The sequence below is a fragment of the Eumetopias jubatus genome, unplaced genomic scaffold, assembly GCF_037043125.1.
Source record: "Eumetopias jubatus isolate StellerSeaLion01/CBP00866 unplaced genomic scaffold, mEumJub1_p1.0 scaffold_4, whole genome shotgun sequence".
NCBI lineage: Eukaryota > Metazoa > Chordata > Mammalia > Carnivora > Otariidae > Eumetopias > Eumetopias jubatus.
Window position 1 is genome coordinate 139731772 of NW_028274810.1, and position 18768 is coordinate 139750539.

The window sequence follows — 18768 nt, forward strand, 5'->3', positions numbered from 1 at the left end:
TAATGTCATAGCCTCTTATCCTTGCCTCTTAACATTACCTGCCTATCTCCGCAGAGCTGTCACCTATGGTAATACAGTTCCAAACGCTTTCTAATCATTACTCATTCAGGCAGCATTCATTCTGTAGCCAGCAAAAAAAGAAAAAAAAAAAGTTTAGGTGTCGCTTTGAGTTCTAGACAGAACAAAGTGTTTTCTTCTGCGGTTCCCTTCAGGCCTTTAATATACTGTGTGCATTAGAGTGTACCAACCTAAAGAGAGTCCATTAAAATAATGTTCAGAGGAGGTATTCAGGCAGTTAAGACATCAGGAACACATGGCAATCCACTGTGAACAATGTAAAGAGACCACTGGGGTTAGGCAGGCCTTTATTCTCAGCAGCGATCCTTTGCTGGAGCAAAGAGCTCAGAGTAAACAGCTTTTGTGCATATAAAATCTATCAGAGAGGCCAAACGGGGCGATGGGAGGGGATTGGCATCCCTGGGCTGAGGGCAGAGATAGCACATAGTACACAAAGGAATTGAAAGCACCAGTAGACCCCCATCTATGAGTAGCACGGAATTAAACAGTGCAATAGTAATAAGTCATCTATGTGCTATGAATTACTTTCTTTAGTTGGTCAGGCTTTCAACATCAAAAATATCTTACTTTAATGTATACATATATATATAATGTATACATTATGTAAACATGAAAAAATATTATTTTATCCCTGGACATTACATGTTCTTCCCTAAGCCATTTATAAATGATACCGTGGAGAGTTACAGAGAACTTAGTAACCTCAACTCTGCCACCAACAGAAAACTCTGCAAGGTCAGGTTCTTGTCAGTTTGACGCTGCTCAATTCCCAGGGCCGAGGATAGTACCTGGGATAATGCAGATGTTAAAGCAACTAAACGAATAAAGTAGGGAAGTGAATGACTGGAGAAATTAACAAATGAAACTCTTGGGGGACACAAGATCCATTCAAATATATATGAATGGATATATACGGTATATGCATGCATTTCCACGTGTGTATGTAGATATACACATACACACAGACAGGAATAACAATACGTGTGATGAAAAAGAGCATCCCTTGGAAGAATCACAAGTCGTACTTGGACATGGGAAAGATATTTCAGTAAAGAGGAAATGAGGCTGCATTAGTAATGATGGGGACTTTCACCATGACATGAGTCATAGGAGAGAAGTTTAGAGATCAGAAGAAAAGTCAAGTTCTATGAGGCCAATAGGTAAAAGCCATTTATTTAAACTCTTCCTGGGGAATTTTAAATAGATCAGTGTAGCAAAGTAGTGGCTATTAAATGTTTCAGAACAATGTAACCAATGTATTATAATTATGGCTTCAATACATGGGAAACAAGTGGGAGGACATTTAGTAATGGATGGTTTGCTAGAATTTCTATACACTTCATTATTACGGAGAAAGAAAGAAAGCCTTTTTTGGATGGCTCAAAGAAAATCATAAACCATGAAATTCCACTTGGTAAACGGTATCCTTATTTTTACATGTATTTCAGTCAGAAAATAGACCTTAATGAACTTAACAACTTCAGAGAGATATCAAAATTATATAGAAACGAAACTGTTTTCAATAAATAATTCCTTAAAACATTCACTTGTGAAGATGACATTTTCAAATCCCCTTAAAATTTCATGAGAACATAAAATATATGGTACTGTAGGTCCCTTAAAAACAATCCTACTACACTTCCTAACTATCTCAGACAGGCACTTAAGCTTTTTTATCTGATATATATCACACAGTTCTGCAAATTAAATGAGATAATGTATCCGAAAGCATCTAGCACTGTGCCCTGGTACACAGCTATTTTTGAACACTGGCTATTTTGAACCATTGGTGGGGGGCGGGGAGAAGAGGAGTTAGTTTTACAACTTTAAATAAATTTTAAAGATACATTTCTATTTAATAGCAGAAATGTCTGTCTTGCAAATCAGCCAATTAGGGACCTTAATTTGAAGACTCCATTCAAATACAAAATATGAATGAATTTTCAAGAAGCCTCAAATTTCAGGATAGCTTTTGCACGTGGGTTAGTGCTGTAGATTGGACTTGTGGCAGTCCACAGATCTCCTGCCGTTCTCTAGGGGGACAGGCTGTCCAGGGAATTGCTTTGCCCAGTGCAATGTATGCATAGTGATGCGTGTCACTTCTTGTCGGAAGCTTTAAAGACCAGCTCGGACGTTAACATGGTCTCTTTTCCCTCTGCCATAGGATAAACATTGTTCCAGATAGCAGTTCTCATCAGCTTGGGTCATGAAATAAAGACATTATGGGGCAGTGCTAGAGCTACCTTTTTTTCTCTTTTACTTTTTTATTTAAATTCAATTAGCCAACATATAGTACATCATTAGTTTTTGATGTAGTGTTCATTGATTCATTAGTGGTGTATAACACCCAGTGCTCATCCCAACACACGCCCTCCTTAATGCCCATCACCCAGTTACCCTATTCCCTCACTCACCTCCCCTTCTGCAACCCTCAGTTTGTTTCCCAGAGTCAAGAGTCTCTCGTGGTTTGTCTCCCTCTCTGATTTCTTCCCATTCAGTTTTCCCTCCCTTCCCCATATGATCCTCTTTCAATGAATATGTAGCGTCAGTCATTTTAAGCCACTGAAATTTTAGGGTCATTGGTTATTTTAGCTTAATCCAGCCTATTCTGAGTGACACAACATCAAATATCTAGGACCTTGAAACCATAGGAAATCCAGTCTATAGATTCTACACATTCCATTATAGTCAATCCAGAACCTATAATTTATATTTTCTATAAAATTATGATTTTTCTAATACAAGTACTATTAGAAAGGGGGAGAGAAGATGGCTGAGCAGGAGGACCCTTGGCTGGTCTCATCCCACGAACACAACTAGATAACTATCAAATCATTCTAAATACCCCAGAAATGAGTACTATTAGTATTTTGTTATAAAAACCATTTAAAAACTGATTTATATACTCATTCAAAAAGTGGTTTTAAAGTCTTCACAGTCTGGCCCCACACTATCTTTCCAATTTCATCTCTCATGACATCTTGCCATGAATCTGACACTTTAGCCATACAGAGCTGCCTGATTTCTTTTTTAAAACATACCATAGATGTTTCTGGGTTCCTTGTTTTTTATCTTGATACTTCTTCTGTCTAGTATAGATTCCTTCCTTTATTCTGCTGTTGAGCTTCTAGTCACCCTTCCTGATCTTGCAACGTCAATTTTTCCATGATGATTTTCTACAAATCTTTAGACATTTTCCATCATGTCTTTCTTTGTGTTTCTACAGCACATGGCAGGTTCGTGCATTAAAGCACTGACTTAATGAGTGGTGATTATTTGTTTCTGGCTCAGTATCCTCTTTTCAACTAAAAGCCACAGTGGCAATGAGTTAAGTGCTATAATTAGTTTGTAACTTGAGCAAAGTAATAGCTAATGATGTTTATCCATTTACTCATTCATTAAATAGTTGGTGTTGATTTATTGATAGTTGACAAAATTTTCAAAACCTTCATCTGAGAGAGCAGGTCAAAACTATTTGACTCTTAAATAGAAATTAAACGAGTATTTGTAACTGAAAAAAAGATTTAGCTTCATGAGTATCATAAATCAGTATTAAACAACATCCTAAGAGACCCCATAATACATTGTTTCCCTTTATGTGTATTTTAGAAAAAGCAAGAAGTCAACCAAAATCTCAGACAATAAAGAGACCTTTACAATAAAAATTTTAAAACCTAAATGCTTTAATTAGGTATCAGTTTAAGTATGATTCTACATTTCTGGAGATTTATTATCTTTACATTAGCCTGGCATTTACAGACCCTACAATCTGGGTGAACTTACTGCCATTCACTTATGTGACCAAATTTGATTATCACCGTTCCTTTCTTTATATAACTCTACTTTCTAAACTCTTCTGCTTACTGTCCTGTGCATATCCTACACACTTTCCTGCACCTAGTGTTTGTTTATAGTTTCTCTCTAATGTCCTTCCTTAACTTAACTGAGGACTCCTGTCTTGCCTGAACTTAACTCACATATTCTTTCCATTATGATGTTTGTCCAGTGGCCTACAGTGAGCAGCCTTTCCTTTACGTCCTGCCGTACTTATCAATTAAACCATTTATTGGACGCTTAAGATGTGATATTACTGTGAATCTTAAGTAAATCCTTTCTCTCCAGGGAGATTGACTATAAACTCATTTATGACTAGGGATCACATCTTACTGTTTCTCATCCTCATCACCTTGACCAGTACTTGCTGAGTTGACCCTGAAATAAACAAAGCATCTGCTGGTTATATACTGATCAGTCCTACCTGGGAAGATACCAAGAGAGTGCTACTTTGCAGGACTGAGCAGCCCAGAAGATTCTTGGGGTTAGCTGCTCTTTGCTGAATCATTTCTTTCCACAATAAAAAAAAAATGAATTTCCCTCTTTATCACTACAAATCTGGATTATTAACATCAGGCTCCCTACAGCATTCTCCTCTTCAGATAGGGAGAAGCAAGAAGATTTCAGTTTTACAGGATGCTAAGTACTACATAGAAGTCAACAATAAAAAAATTAAAATAACATTTGGTTGGTAATCATAATGTAGCTTCTCCAATTTTTATTAAAATACTCAAGCAAGAACAGAAAGATAAAAAAAAAAATCACAACATCCTTGAATCATCCTAAAGCCAGAACCAGCCTATTGCCAGAAATTGATGGAATTTCTCCAGCTGAAAGGCCACTAAAATCATACTGAATAAAGCAACTGATGGCCAGACAAGCAGGAAATTGAGGAAATTTATATACTTAAAAATAAGTAACTTTATTCCTCTTGATCCTGTAAACTGCTTCTACAAAGTCTGTACCTTGGGGTCCTATGAAACTATTTTTGACACAACCAGGATATTGTTTCCCACCTCTATTCCTAAGAACCTATGTTTCTATGTCTATTCATAAATCCCTTCTCAAAAATTAATTAAAACTGGGAAGAGGCTACTTGGAGAGAGCATCTGTAGAGGGAATAAACAGAGGAAACTTGCTTAGGGCACTGCATTCTTGGAGGTGATAGCTTAGCAAGGGAGACCTCATCTAAGGAACAAGGAGAAGACCTCTTAGTGCAGCATATACAATACACAAAATCCTATAAATCGTAGGCATTGGGTTCTGAACTGTGTCTCTTACTTCCTGTTGTACATCTGGAAAGGAAATCAGACCACTGTTCAAGTGACAGAGCGTGAGGTTAAGGTAGGGTGACCATGCATCCCAATTTAAAGCTGCAGTACTGGTAGGGTTGTGAATATCACCCTTTTCACTAAAAAAATATCCCAGTGGATGGAAGGCAATTGTCTTGGTCTCTTGGGAAATACTGGTTCTGGTATTTCCACTTCATTCTTCTCATTTAAGAATGAGTAAATTTAAATAACCCAGGAAAACTTACTAAAAAAATAGAAAAAGTATACATCATTCTGACTTAAAGGAAAAGTCTACTTCTGAAAATCATTTGCAATATGCATCAGATAATTGTTTTCAGAAAATAAATTACCATCAGTCAAAGATAGGAAGACATAAAAGTATGGGACAGAAGGAAAAAGCCATAAGGAAAATCAGTTGATGTGCAAAGGTGACTGGATAAGACTGAAAGAAATAATTTTAAGAAAACTAACTGTAAAAGCAAGATGAGATTTCTTTGGAGCTACACAACAGAATTGACAATGCAAGCAATCCAACCAGTTATGCAGATGTAAACTTGAAAACTCTCCGAGGGAAAAAAGGGCAAAGAGATTTTTAGAGGATGCACTGCAAAGGCAAAGAAATTGGATCTAAGAACATAGTTATATCCAAGGAAGAAAACAAAACAATTGAAAAATAAGTTAATGATAAAAATAAAAATCCAATGAATTTACCATGTTTCAACAAACATGGCATCTAGACTTAGCCTAGAAAATATTTTGATAGACAGGAATTAAAAACTTTTTTTTACAAGCATCAAGCAGGGGGAAGGAAAAAAAGAGAAATGTCAATTCAAAAGGTACAAAGGTAAACATTTGACCTTTGTATTGCAATTCTGGTAATATCTACAGAAATAAAATACTAGCCTTATATGTAATTCTAAATTTTGTTGTAGCCACATTAAAATAATAAAAATGAACAGGTAAAAGTATTTCTCAAAATATGTTCTATCTAACCTAATATATCAAAAACATTGTCATATCAACTTATAATTTATATATAATTTTTAATAAGATAACATATATATTATCTCATTACATTTTTTTCTTTAAAGATTTTATTTATTCATTTGACAGAGAGAGAGACTTAGAAAGAGAGAGAGAGAGCACACAAGCAGGGGGAGGGGCAGGCAGAGGGAGAAGCAGGCTCCGAACTGAGCAAGGAGCCCGATGCGGGACTCGATCCCAGGACCCTGGGATCATGACCTGAGCCAAAGGCAGATGCTTAACGACTGAGCCACCCAGGCACTCCTCATTACATTTTTTTAAAAAGTAATCTCTACACCCAATGTGGGGCTGGAAATCATGGCCTGGAGATCAAGAGTTGCATGCCCTACCGACTGAGCCAGCCAGGCGCCCCTCATTAAATATTTATAGTGCACCGCGCCTGGGTGGCTCAGTTGGTTAAGTGACTGCCTTCGGCTCGGGTCATGATCCCGGAGTCCCGGGATCGAGTCCCACATCGGGCTCCCTGCTCGGCGGGGAGTCTGCTTCTTCCTCTGACCCTCCCCCCTCTCATGCTCTCTCTCTCAAATAAATAAAATCTTTAAAATATATATTTATAGTATAAAAACAGTATATATCTTACAGTACAAATATTTATGTATTGTATGAAACTTGAGGTATATAATTTCATTACTTGTATACTGTATATATCTACTAAATTTATATTGAATATATATATTTATAGTTATCTACAGATAGAGAAATAGATATGGCTATAGCATTAAATCTCTGAAATTTGATGTATATTTTACACCTATAGCATAGCTCAATTCAGATCAGCCACATCTCAACTGCTCAATATCCACATGTGGCAAGTGGCTATACCCCCAATGGTACAAACCGAAGAATTCTGATGAGAAAGAATACCCTCATACCAGCTATGATGAATTCCATCTGACTTGGTGAGCAGAGAGTTATGAAGGCTGAGAAGTGTGCTCCAGATATATTCTTTTTGAGAAAGTTGTTTTAAGTGTAACTGTCTAGCTGATAATGAATATTCTATTTCCAAAGGTCTGGTAAAGGTAAGGACAAAAGAATACTTTGTTGTGCCCATTTTACATTTTATTTTTTAATAAGGGCATATGGAGTGAAAAACAATGAGAACCTAAACACAGAGTAGCATAAAGGCGAGAAAACCCTAACTGGCAGCAATGGGAATTCAAAGCAGTATTTTATATTTTTTTCTAGTTTTCAAACTCACTTCAGTGAACATATATGACTTTCAAAAGAATAGTTTGATATTAAAATATAACGTATTGTCAGGGTGCCTGGGTGGCTCAGTTGGTTAAGCGTCTGCCTTTGGCTCAGGTAATGATCTCAGGGTCCTGGGATCGAGCCCTACATTGGGCTCCCTCCCCTTGCTCATGTTCTCTCTCTCTGTCTCAAATAAATAAATAAAAATAAAAATCTAAAAAAATTATAATGTATCATCATTGCAGAGATAAGCTGTGAAAAAAGATGATAAGCTGCTTTTTTGGGGGGGTTATATAATATAAAAGGCTACATAAAACATGGTAAAAATTCACTCGTTCAGTACCTCATTACCGAGTGCCCACTTTGTATCATGCTCTGTGCATGGGCAGCTGGGGGGTACCTGAACTGCTGAAAGTACGTGAAGATGTTCTGGTGTTTTGCTGGCATGGCATAGTTTCAAGGCAATCATCTTCTAGGTCTTCAATGGGGTGGTCAAACTTTCTCACTAGTTCTCTCTTTTGATCTTTCCTATCACCAAAGTCCATTTCCCAGTTTACAAATGAAAGGCACAAGCCCCTTCTCTTACCGCACCTTCAGAGCGCCAAAACAAAAGGAAGGTTCTAGGATGCATCACCTCCATTAAAGAAAGGTCCCTTAAAACCACATCTGAAATGTAAGTGGCTGAGGCTTATGTCATCCAGGTGACAAAACTCTTGGTAAGGTTCTGCGCCTTATCTCTGTATCTATTTCAGGATCTGAATTCAAAAGAGAGATGACTGTCCTGGGCGCATGAATTAACATGTTTATTTGAATTGGAAAATGAAGTCAGACTTTTTTCTGACAGAAAACAAGAGTGATCTGGCTGATTGGCATGACAGCAAAGATGTTCTTCGCCAATTAGCTTATATGGCAGATTGTTACCATGAAATGATTGAGTTTGATCTGCAGCTCCAAGGTTTTAACAGAAAGGTACTGAAAGTACTTGCACAATATAATGTACACTGGAGATTATTAGTAATTAAGAGTAGGAAATAGTAAATTAACCATAAATAATAGTGAAGAATGGTAATTAATAACTAATTGAAAACTCTTTAAACTTAAGGTTAAACTTGTAGATGACAAGAGAATTCAACATGTTTCAACATTCACTTAAGGGAAACAAGATACAAATCTTGTGAACTGTGTAAAACATGGAAAAGCAGATCTCGAAAAATGACGGTGATAGATCAAGGGTGAGTTGTGGGACAGGAGCGGGACGGCTCATAAGAACATCAGCAGAGTGATAGGGATAATAAACTGGCCTTACATCCTACTGTTTTCATCCCTAATGTCTCATTAGTTCACTTCCAGTCACTGACTATGGCCAGGTTACCGGAGGACCTCATGACACCTTTAAAATAAATGCATACTCTGCATAAGGTAAATGTGATGCGTAAATTGGGAAAAGTTTTCTCTGCCAGTTATGGAGGGCTGTGGCTCCCTGTGAAGTCAAACAAAATCATTTAAACTTGACACCCATTATTTCCAATTATCCAATGAGATAACTCACTATTCCAGTATTGGCCTCTGCATAGCTATCAAGGCTGTTAAATTTAATTTGAAAATGGAATCCATCATAAAATATTAATCACAAAGGACTGCTGGTATGGAGACACTTATCAGTCGGCTAATTACATTGTTCACTCCTGTTGGCTTTGATCTTACCGAGGCAATCAGGCACATGAAGGGAGTAAAGACTAACAATAGTAGTAACATTGCTGAAGGTAATAATAATAGCTAACACAATGGATCTTACTCCTTACTAGCCACTGTAGTAAGCACTCTACATGTATTATCTAAAATGACTCTCCCCTGCATTTTAGGATGAAGTTTCTGCTATTATAATCATCCCCATTTTACATAAGACAAAACTGATGGTCCGAGAGATCAGCTCATATGTCAAGGTGACAAGTTAATAAATGGCTGAGTGGGAAATCAAACCCAAGCCTGTTTGAATCTAGAGTCCAGGATATTAAGAATTATGAGATACAGCCTCTCTATTAATGCTTGATTTGTGTACTGTTATGCTTTTGTTTTATTTAGCGCCAAAATGTCCGTGGTATGTGTGCATTGTGTGTATTTTTTTTTTTTACATCACTTACAAGAGAAATGAAAAGGCATGGTGATTCCAACCACCACATAATTAACATAGTACATTTATACTATGAGGCATGTCAATTACTATTAGCACAATTTAATTGGTGATTAAGACGATGGTGACGCTGATTCAGACATTACTATCTCTTGGGTTTTTGTAAGTATGTAAACTTTGCTGATGACAGCTGGTAGCATATTTCAAATTTGAAAAAGGCATACCTATACAGAAGAATAAACTAGCAGATGCTGGAAATAAACTTGGAAAAGTAGTTTGGGGTAAGATCATACAGAATCATGAATGTCAGACAAAGGAGAAGCAGTAGGAAAGATCAGTATGTTTGGAGCTGGTGGACTTTGAGTTAGAGGATCAAATCTGACATTTAATAAATAAATAATCTTTAATAAGTCATCTTTCTACAACCAGATCTCATTTGTAAAATGGAATTGCTGTAGAAACTAAATAAAGAAATGTATGTGAAAAGGGGCTACATAAATATAGCAAAGTAGGGCATTAAAGGCTGTATTTAATATTGAGCAATAAGTGTTGGGAGGTTTGAAACGTTGAGGAGTTTTGAACCAGGGATCAGTCGACTTTGTTTTGCAGAATTCTTTTGAAGACAGAATCGGGTTAAGGACAAAGCAGAACAGCAGAATGTATGGACTTAAAATGAGAAAAAAAACCAGCATATTGTGTCATATTTATTATTTTTTCCCATGAGAGTAGTCATTTATTAACTGACCAGATTACAAAAATAATCATGGCAGATGCCTTAGTTCATCCTTTTAATAAGCCTATTGATCTGGTCTTCCCTGTTACCAGCATCTCCACCTTCTACAAAATGGGTGGTCTTTTTCTTCATTCCCCCTTGTGGAGAAGATAATTTGAAGGGCCATAAAAAGTTGTTTGCTTCTTTGAAACGTTTTCCAACAGTATAGATCTCGTGAATCAGATTCTACATGCAGATGATGCCATATTTACCAAGAGATCGGGCAATCAATGTGTTATCTGTCAGGGCAATTCGCTTCTTGTTGATTTTGCCATAACCACACTTGTAGATCAATTCATTCACCGACTTCAGATTTGGGACCCCCGTGCTATATAAGGTTCCACAATCCTTAGCATGTTAACTGAAGCCTTGTTGAGCTTAACAAAGGTGCCATTGAAGATCTGGCGAAGGCGAAGAAGCTGCAACATCTTTCGAAACTTTGGGCTCACACCATTGATACCTCTGATCCTGATGACAAATGCCAATTTGGGTTCTGCAGGTACATAGAAGTTGCCAGCTTTTCTTGCCATCCTTGCCATTCGAATCTCAGTTCTGTACATCTGCCTATATTCCTTGTGGTAATGCTTAGCTTTTTCATAGATAAGCTTCCTTCTTGCCTTTCGAAGCATCTTCTGAGCAAACATCTTCCTCAGACGCTTGATCTTCAACTCTGCGAAATTCCTTCGCTTCTTCTTAAGGGTTTCTGGCACAGCAGGAACCTTCTTTTTCTTCTCTGCACCCTCCATGGTTCCAGCCGGAAAAGAGGAAGTCCATGTCATATTTATTATTAACACCGGACAATTTTCTCTAAAGGAATTACCAATTTATGATAATCCCTTGCATTCTGTTAGTGCCTTGAACTTTGCAAGAGCCCTTTTCAAAGACATGATCACTTTTGATTTTTAGTACAAGGCTTCAAAACGACAATTATACCTTACAAAATTATACCCGATGATTACATAAATTCAGATATACGCCATTCGAAAATAGAAGTACACTAAAGTTCTAATTTTCTAGTGTGGGAGTGAGGATTATTCTCTAGGACTAATCTTTTTTTTTTCTTTTTTGCCCTGGGCAGAAGAAACTAGCATTACTAACCCAGAGATTCCTAGAATTATTGCCCATATTCTAGATGTTCTAGAGGGTCACCACACCCAGAATCATCCTCATTTGATATATGAGCCAGAGTGAACATCTGCCACCAGGTGGCACCCTATCGCAACCAGGGACCTACTTCTAGAAGCCAGACCTCAGAGGTTTCAGGTAGCTAGCTGCTCAGGGTAGCTGTGACCAATAACTGCATAATACTTGACCCCACGTTTTGGGTGGTCAAATTTTTGGGTACCACTTATTTTATTTTATATATAAGACCTTCCCAGTAAAGTTGTTGACTTACTCAAAGTCACACAGTATCTTACTGTCAAAGACAAGTACTCAAGTCTCCAAGTCATAGGTATTAGAGTGGAAAGAGTATAAAACTTGGAGTTGAATGATAAGAGTTCAAGTCCCACCCCAGCTACTTCCTAACAATGTGATGACGGACAAACTATTTATCATTTCTGAGCCTTCTCCCTCCACTAGAATTTGGGGATACTCCTCAAGGATGTGGAAAGATAATGCATTAGGAAACTATAGCACTATGTGAAAATACATTTGGCTTCTCTCTGATCCCAAATATTAATACTTTCTATATTGTTCTTATTCTAACTGATAAGGATAGTCAAAGGAAATACTTTATAATTGAATCCATAACTTTCAGCTGTATGCTATTTTTTAGATACAAAAGTGCATCATGAAAGTCTGAGAACAGTATCTTTTCATTTAATATAACCATCAACTAACTTGAATTTATTGCCTACTATGTGCTCAACGCTGTAGACACCATAGAAAAAGCCATATTGTAGTTTCTACCCTTAAAGAGCTAATTATTCAATCAGAGAAATCACATGTCAAGGAAATGCAAATAATATAAGGCAAATATTAGTAAATACGAGAAACAATGGCATTCTAGCAGTGATCGGGAAGCTGGGAGGTGATGGGAAGAGGGAAACGAATAAGCCCGGGGGTGGTAAGGAAAACTGTGCAAAGAGTTAAGAATTCAGTTTTGCCTTGAAGGTTGATACGATGTAAACAGGCAAAAAAAAAAAGATGTTAGCTATTCTGATTCATCTCTTTGCTTTTCTCTGACTCAGTGGTTCCATTTTGGTTAATATGATCCCAGAAGCTCCAAGCAGATTCTTATCGGGATAGTTTTGTAATAGCTGCTGACCGATCAGTAGGGAGGATTGAAAGACATGCATGGAGTGTAATTTTTCAGCAACTTCTGGGCAGGTGCTGCTGGAGAAGCAGCTCCCTTTTAAATGTATCAGCACTTCCTCCTCTGCTCTGCATAAAAGTTACTCACAGTTTGTATCGGTGCCAGTAAGATGAAGGTAATGGCTGCTTCACACACCAGTGGTAGGATGTGTGATTTCACCCTTGGAGAACTTGACAGAATAATCGACTTTGATGATTAATCCATTGTAACAGGAGCTCAGCATTGGTGGAGATGAATCTTCTGCCTTAAGTGACTACCCTCTTGTGCTGTATTCTCTAAAATCCTTTGGAAGTTGATAAACTATAGGCAGGAGTAAGGTTGCAGACCTTGGGATAGCATTCCCATTCTTTTAGACTTGTGAAAAGCCTATGAGGTGGCTGCCTGTTTTCTTTCGGTATCTCGATCTGCCTTAAATCAGGAGGATCTTACAGAATATACCCCTCCTGGGAAATTCTTGATAATAAGAGCACATGATTTCTCAACAAAGTTTGGAAGATTTCCTGCAAACCACGGGAAAGGTGGTATTAGAGTGGCTCCTTGGGGTTGTCGTTGCCATTTTAAAAATACCTGGCAGAGATTATCATATACAGTATACAGTGTGGATCATACATGCACATGCATACATGTATACACAACACACATGTGTGCATATATCTAAATATGTATATGTAAAGTCAAGCATGCCCCTTAAACTTTTTTTCCTATAAGTAACTTAGGCTACTGAAAAAGAAAAGAAAAATTTCAATTTTCCTGCCAACATCTCTTCTTTCTGTACCCCGTCCTCCAAAATGACAGCTTATTTCAGACTGTTGCAATCTTACTGTTTAGGAATGTAGTAACTCCACATTTGAGAGAAAATAGGATGAAGAACAAATGGTTCTCCTATTAGAGAGAACATATGAATCATCATTCATAGAGTGAATATGAAAATTCCAGGTTCTTTGGTCCCAGCCCAGAACCTCTGAATCAGGAGGTCTGGCACCAGGTCCAAGAAACTACAGTGCTTATTCGCTGTTGGGGATTCTGGTGCAGATTGTCTGAGAACCACAATTTGAAAAACGTTAGAATACTAGGATTAGAGTCAGTCAGATATGTCAGCCAAATTTCCAGCTTTCCCACTCACTGGCAATGTGTAATTGAACAAGTAACACACTACCAACAGAGTAGATATAAATCATCACAATAGCATAGATAATAGTCAACTGTACTGAAATAATTGGAATGTGATAGGTTTTGAGTGTGTATTACCTTTTTTGAAACATAATTTAGGTAATTATACATTTATGCAATTTTATTTTGAACAATGGCTGTGTTTAAAAACTGGCTCACAAAATTTCCCAAAATTTAATGACTGGCTCATGAGAGCTAGGATGATTTGGTTCTTGCACACTTTTGCCATCGGTTTCCTCACAGAAAATACTGGGGGCAATACAATTTACTTCACAAGGTTAACATGATGTAGGTTTGCTTTCAATCTACAAGAAAGAGCCTGATGACTTGTTTCCAGTCTTTCAGAATGTAAACTATATGATGGCCCACCCTTCTTTTGTCTTGTTCACCGCGGTGTCTCCGTCTTGTAACAATGTTTCTGCAGTGCGGTGCTATTAGGTATGTGTAGAGAGAATGGATGAATTCTTTTACTACCATGTGGTGCTCTGCATTCTCCTCTCTTGCTCCATCACTTATTTCTGGCATTTTTTGTTCCGAAGACAACTTACACCTCTCTGCTGGCTCCTCCCTAGGTCTTTTTCCATCTTTCTAAACAATTTTTTTTTTAAGACTTACGTTTTTCAGAGAGAGAGAGGGAGCACAAGAGCGAGTGGGTAAGGGGCACAGGGAGAGAATCTTCAAGCAGACTCCCCGCTGAGCACAGAGCTCCATGCAGGGCTCGATCTCATGACCCTGAAAGATCATGACCTGAGCAGAAACCAAGAGTCAGATGCTTAACTGACTGAGCTACCCAGGTGCCCTGGCCTTTTCCCATCTTAAAACAAACCGAAATCTTCCTCATGTCGTCCTCAAATTAACAATGCTGCTCTAAGAGCCTTCTCTATTAACTAATCTAATCTATCAGAAAATAATTCAGTAAATATTTACTGTTGCTAGATTAACTCAGGAATAAAATTAAGTAGAAAACGTGCCACTTGTCCTCTAGGCAGAAATCTGATGGTAGGGTTAAGTATGCCTTGGGAAGTGAACTGGGGCCAGAGAATTAGCTGAGGAGTAAGACAGCAATGGAGTAAATGTGGTTGTTGGCCATGAAAGGAGGCAAATGCTACAAGGGACGTGTCAGAACTGGGGTTGGCCAACCGTTCAAGGGGCATACAGCAAATGTTTTGGGCTTTGTGTCGCAAACATGCTTTTTGTTGTTTTTTTACAACCCTTTAAAAATATAAAAACTATTGTAAGTCGCAGGACCATAGTTTATAGTTTGCTGATGCCTACTTTAAAAAGCCTTGAAGACCAAGTAGGTATAGGGGGCGAAGATCAAGAGGGCAGAGACAAAAATGACATCAAGATTTTAAGTAGGCAGGTGGGAGGAGGCCGCAACACCAAAATATTAACCAACATGTATTGCCTGTTTACTTTGCAACAGGATGTGGCGAAGCCCCTTGCATCTACCTTCTCACTGAGTTTTAACAATGGCCTGATGAACTGCTTACTATTATTAGAACCATTTTAGAGATGAAGAAGCTGAGGCACAGAGATATCAAGCAAATGTCTATGGTCACCCAGCTAGTAAGTGAAAGACCTCAGCTTAGGCGTGGGAATGTGTTCTACCAACACCTACACAAACACACACACAGGCACACACACACATACGAAGATACTTGTATATTTTTAGACATGTCGTGATGGAGGTTCCAATACTTAAAATGAAATATATTTTCTAGGAAGTTTTGAAAGAGTAAAATTGATTTCTAAGATAATTTCTTTCTCTCTGTATCTCTCAGTTTGAAGACAGACTACAGGGATGTGCACAATTTGTGCAGATCTCCTGTTCTTTCATGCATATGAAAGGATTTCCCGTCTCCACTGACTTTCAAATTAGGCGTTTTCATAGGACTTGCTTTGGCCAATGGAATATGACAGAGTAATATGCTCATTGAAAGCCAGTGGATAATTCACCATACCCTCTTTGCCCCTGCTGAAAGTGATCAAAGAAGCCCACGTTGACTTGTACCAACCACGATTCTTGAGTGACTACAAAGGACAGAAACTTCCTGATAACCACATCAGACACACTGTATAAGTGACAATCAAAACTTGTTTTTTTTAGACCACTGAGATTTTGAAGTTGCTTGCAACTACTACAACACAGTGTCAAGAATTGTATTGTATCTTGGCTGGATCAGAAATGCTTCCTCCTGAAAGAAATGGGTCAGACTGAATAATGTCTAAAGAACCTTTTGAGTCTTATGGTAACGACATGTAATTCTGTTAAAGCGGATTCAAAAAAACTATGTGACTGACCAAGAAGTAAGCGGACTTAAAAAATAAGGTTCCAAATTCCTGTAACAGATAAAAAGGTTAGCTCAGATTTAAAGCTTGTGCAATGCTTGAATGTAGCCAAGGTTTGCAAACCCCTCCAAAATGGGGCTGAGTTTTGAGTTTCATAACGAAATCCAAAACCTTAGAAGAGAGTTTCATATTTCACCCTGAAAGTTTCATACAGCTTAAACTTTCATATCTTTTTCAGGTATCATACTACAAAAAGTTCCTAAAGATGTCTCTTAAATAAATAATGATTAAAGTACCATCTATTAAATTCAGTGTACTCTGCTGTTCTTTGTGTACAGAGATAATAGCACTGACTTACTCTTAGTTATGCATGCTCAGTTGATTTTTATTCTTGGTTGGTCCTGCATGATACTTTATTTTCCCCTAATTTTTAAGTATTATGTAAGTAGTCGTGTATATTTTGAAAAATCTGGTGGGGTTGAGCAACGTAATCTGGGAACCATAAAGCTAAGATGTCTCTAATGTATGAATCTCTTAATCTTGGCTCCAGTAGCTCCATCCCCTTAACTCAATGAGGTAACTTTTAGAAGAAGAAGAAAACAAAAACAAAAACAAAACCCAGAACAACAGTATAATCCATGACCACCTCCATTAAAGTATCCGTAAGGGCGTGTAATATAGAAACTCATAAAAATGGGCAAAATGAATTGATTTTTTAAAATTAAATAGGGTAACATTTGATGAGTGAGAATGTTACATTCAATGATTTACTTTGAAACAAGGGCAAAAAATTCCTACCACCAAGGAAAAAGCAGCTATTTGGTCAGTCGCCAAACCTATGCTTTGAGCCTCGATTTTTGTTGGAGTAAAGAACAACTCCAGTTAAAATATATCTCTACTGTAATGCAGAAGTTGTATTCTATGACAAGAGTACTAAATGGGAGCAAGAAAACCTACATTTTACTTTTTCATCTTTGATTTAACCCATGGCATAGGCTTGGAACATGGGAGGTATTGATTATTGCTTTCTAAAAGAATGGCCCTCAACAAGTTTTTTGATCCTTCCTGGACCACAGTTTTTATATCTGTGAAACAGATATAAAAGTGCATATCTCACACAATTATTATGACATTAAAGGAAATAAAGAACAAGAATGGGAAAGCTGTTTTATGGGGTAAAACAAAATACATACAATTGGATATCTTTATTACACAAAATCCTAAAATGACTAGCTCAGACCTATTATATCATTTTTGCTCTTTTCATAACCAATATGATATTCTACGACAATTTTTCTATTATTATATGTATGTGGAGATGAAGGGCATAGGTTTTCTTCCTAAAAACCCAAATAAGTCCAGAGTTAGTCCAGCTTTTAGTTCTAATGAGCTGTAATTATGGTCGATAGAGGATGGTCAAGACTGTTTAGATTAACTGACAGAAACTGAACACTTCCCAGCTTCGACAGCAGTTAGGTTGGAGTCATAAGACCAGTTCCAGCCAATGAGCTATGAACTAAAGAGCTGATTCTTATCATCTCCAGGCAAGCTCCTAAAACTGTAAGAACTTATTCTTTGAGTAATGCTCAAAGAATTCCAACAGAAGGAGACATATTCCCTGAATGTCTATGAGGTAAAGTGTCTGTAACCTCTCCCCACTTCTGGTACAATGCATTTGATTACGATGGCCACATTCACAGGGGATGAAAAGTCAGCATCAGGATAGTAATCATAATATAACTTAACTCATTGCTTCCTTCATCCAGTGTCAATGTTCTTCAGTCACCTGATTACATGTAGGTATGCTTACTGACATAGTACACTTACATTTTGGTGCAACCTCCTTATCTTGTTATAGATAGGTAACAAACAGTTCATCAACTAGCCATAGTCCAAGGCCATAAATTGAATAGGACTGGTGTAACCTACCCCGACCAATAGCCCAGATCCCACAAAATAGAGCTGGAACTTATAAGTGCAGGGTACATGTTCTCTACACAAATGTCATGCTAAATGAGGTACATCAAACTGCTTCTTTATAATTAGATGTTTTTCCTAGTATGTGCCAGTTTATGCCTATTGTCTCAGACTAATTATTAATTATACCTCCTTTCACTCCCTAATTGTCCCATTTTATATGTTACGTTATTGGGTCACCTTTACCTAAGAGCCTTCTCTCTTTGCTATGTAGAATAAGCACTTCAGGTAAGAAAAAAAATGATAAATAATTTTTGTACATACTACTGGCTAGTATTTTTCATAAGAAATATTAGATGGGTGATTGAAACCAAGGAGGATCAGTGATTTATTTCTGCCATACTCAGTACCAGGGACACAAAAAGTGAAAAAAAAAAAGCTTTGGAATGGATATAACATCAATTTCATAGAAAAAATAAAGTGAAAAATGTTTATTTGTTTTAAAGTAATCCACTGGCCATTTTAATCAAATTGACTGAAATAAATTTCATTGCATTCATTCCAATGCACTTTTACACAATGGTCTTCATTTTTCCATATTATCATATGTGTTTATGCATTGATTCTGAGTTTTCTGTTTTAGTCACTATTAATGATCTTGAAGCTATCAAATTCCCCTTGTTCAGCAACTTAAAATTTTCACAAATCCTACGTATGTTTAGGTTTGAAT

General features: G+C 37.3%; 1 protein-coding gene and 1 pseudogene across 1 annotated transcript in view; both read right to left on the reverse strand.

Annotated features, from left to right (window-relative positions):
• Nucleotides 1-18768, reverse strand: part of ZFPM2 (zinc finger protein, FOG family member 2) — a 350753-nt gene that overhangs the window by 67164 nt on the left and 264821 nt on the right. The window lies entirely within an intron of this gene.
• Nucleotides 10346-11097, reverse strand: LOC114214937 (large ribosomal subunit protein uL30 pseudogene; annotated as a pseudogene).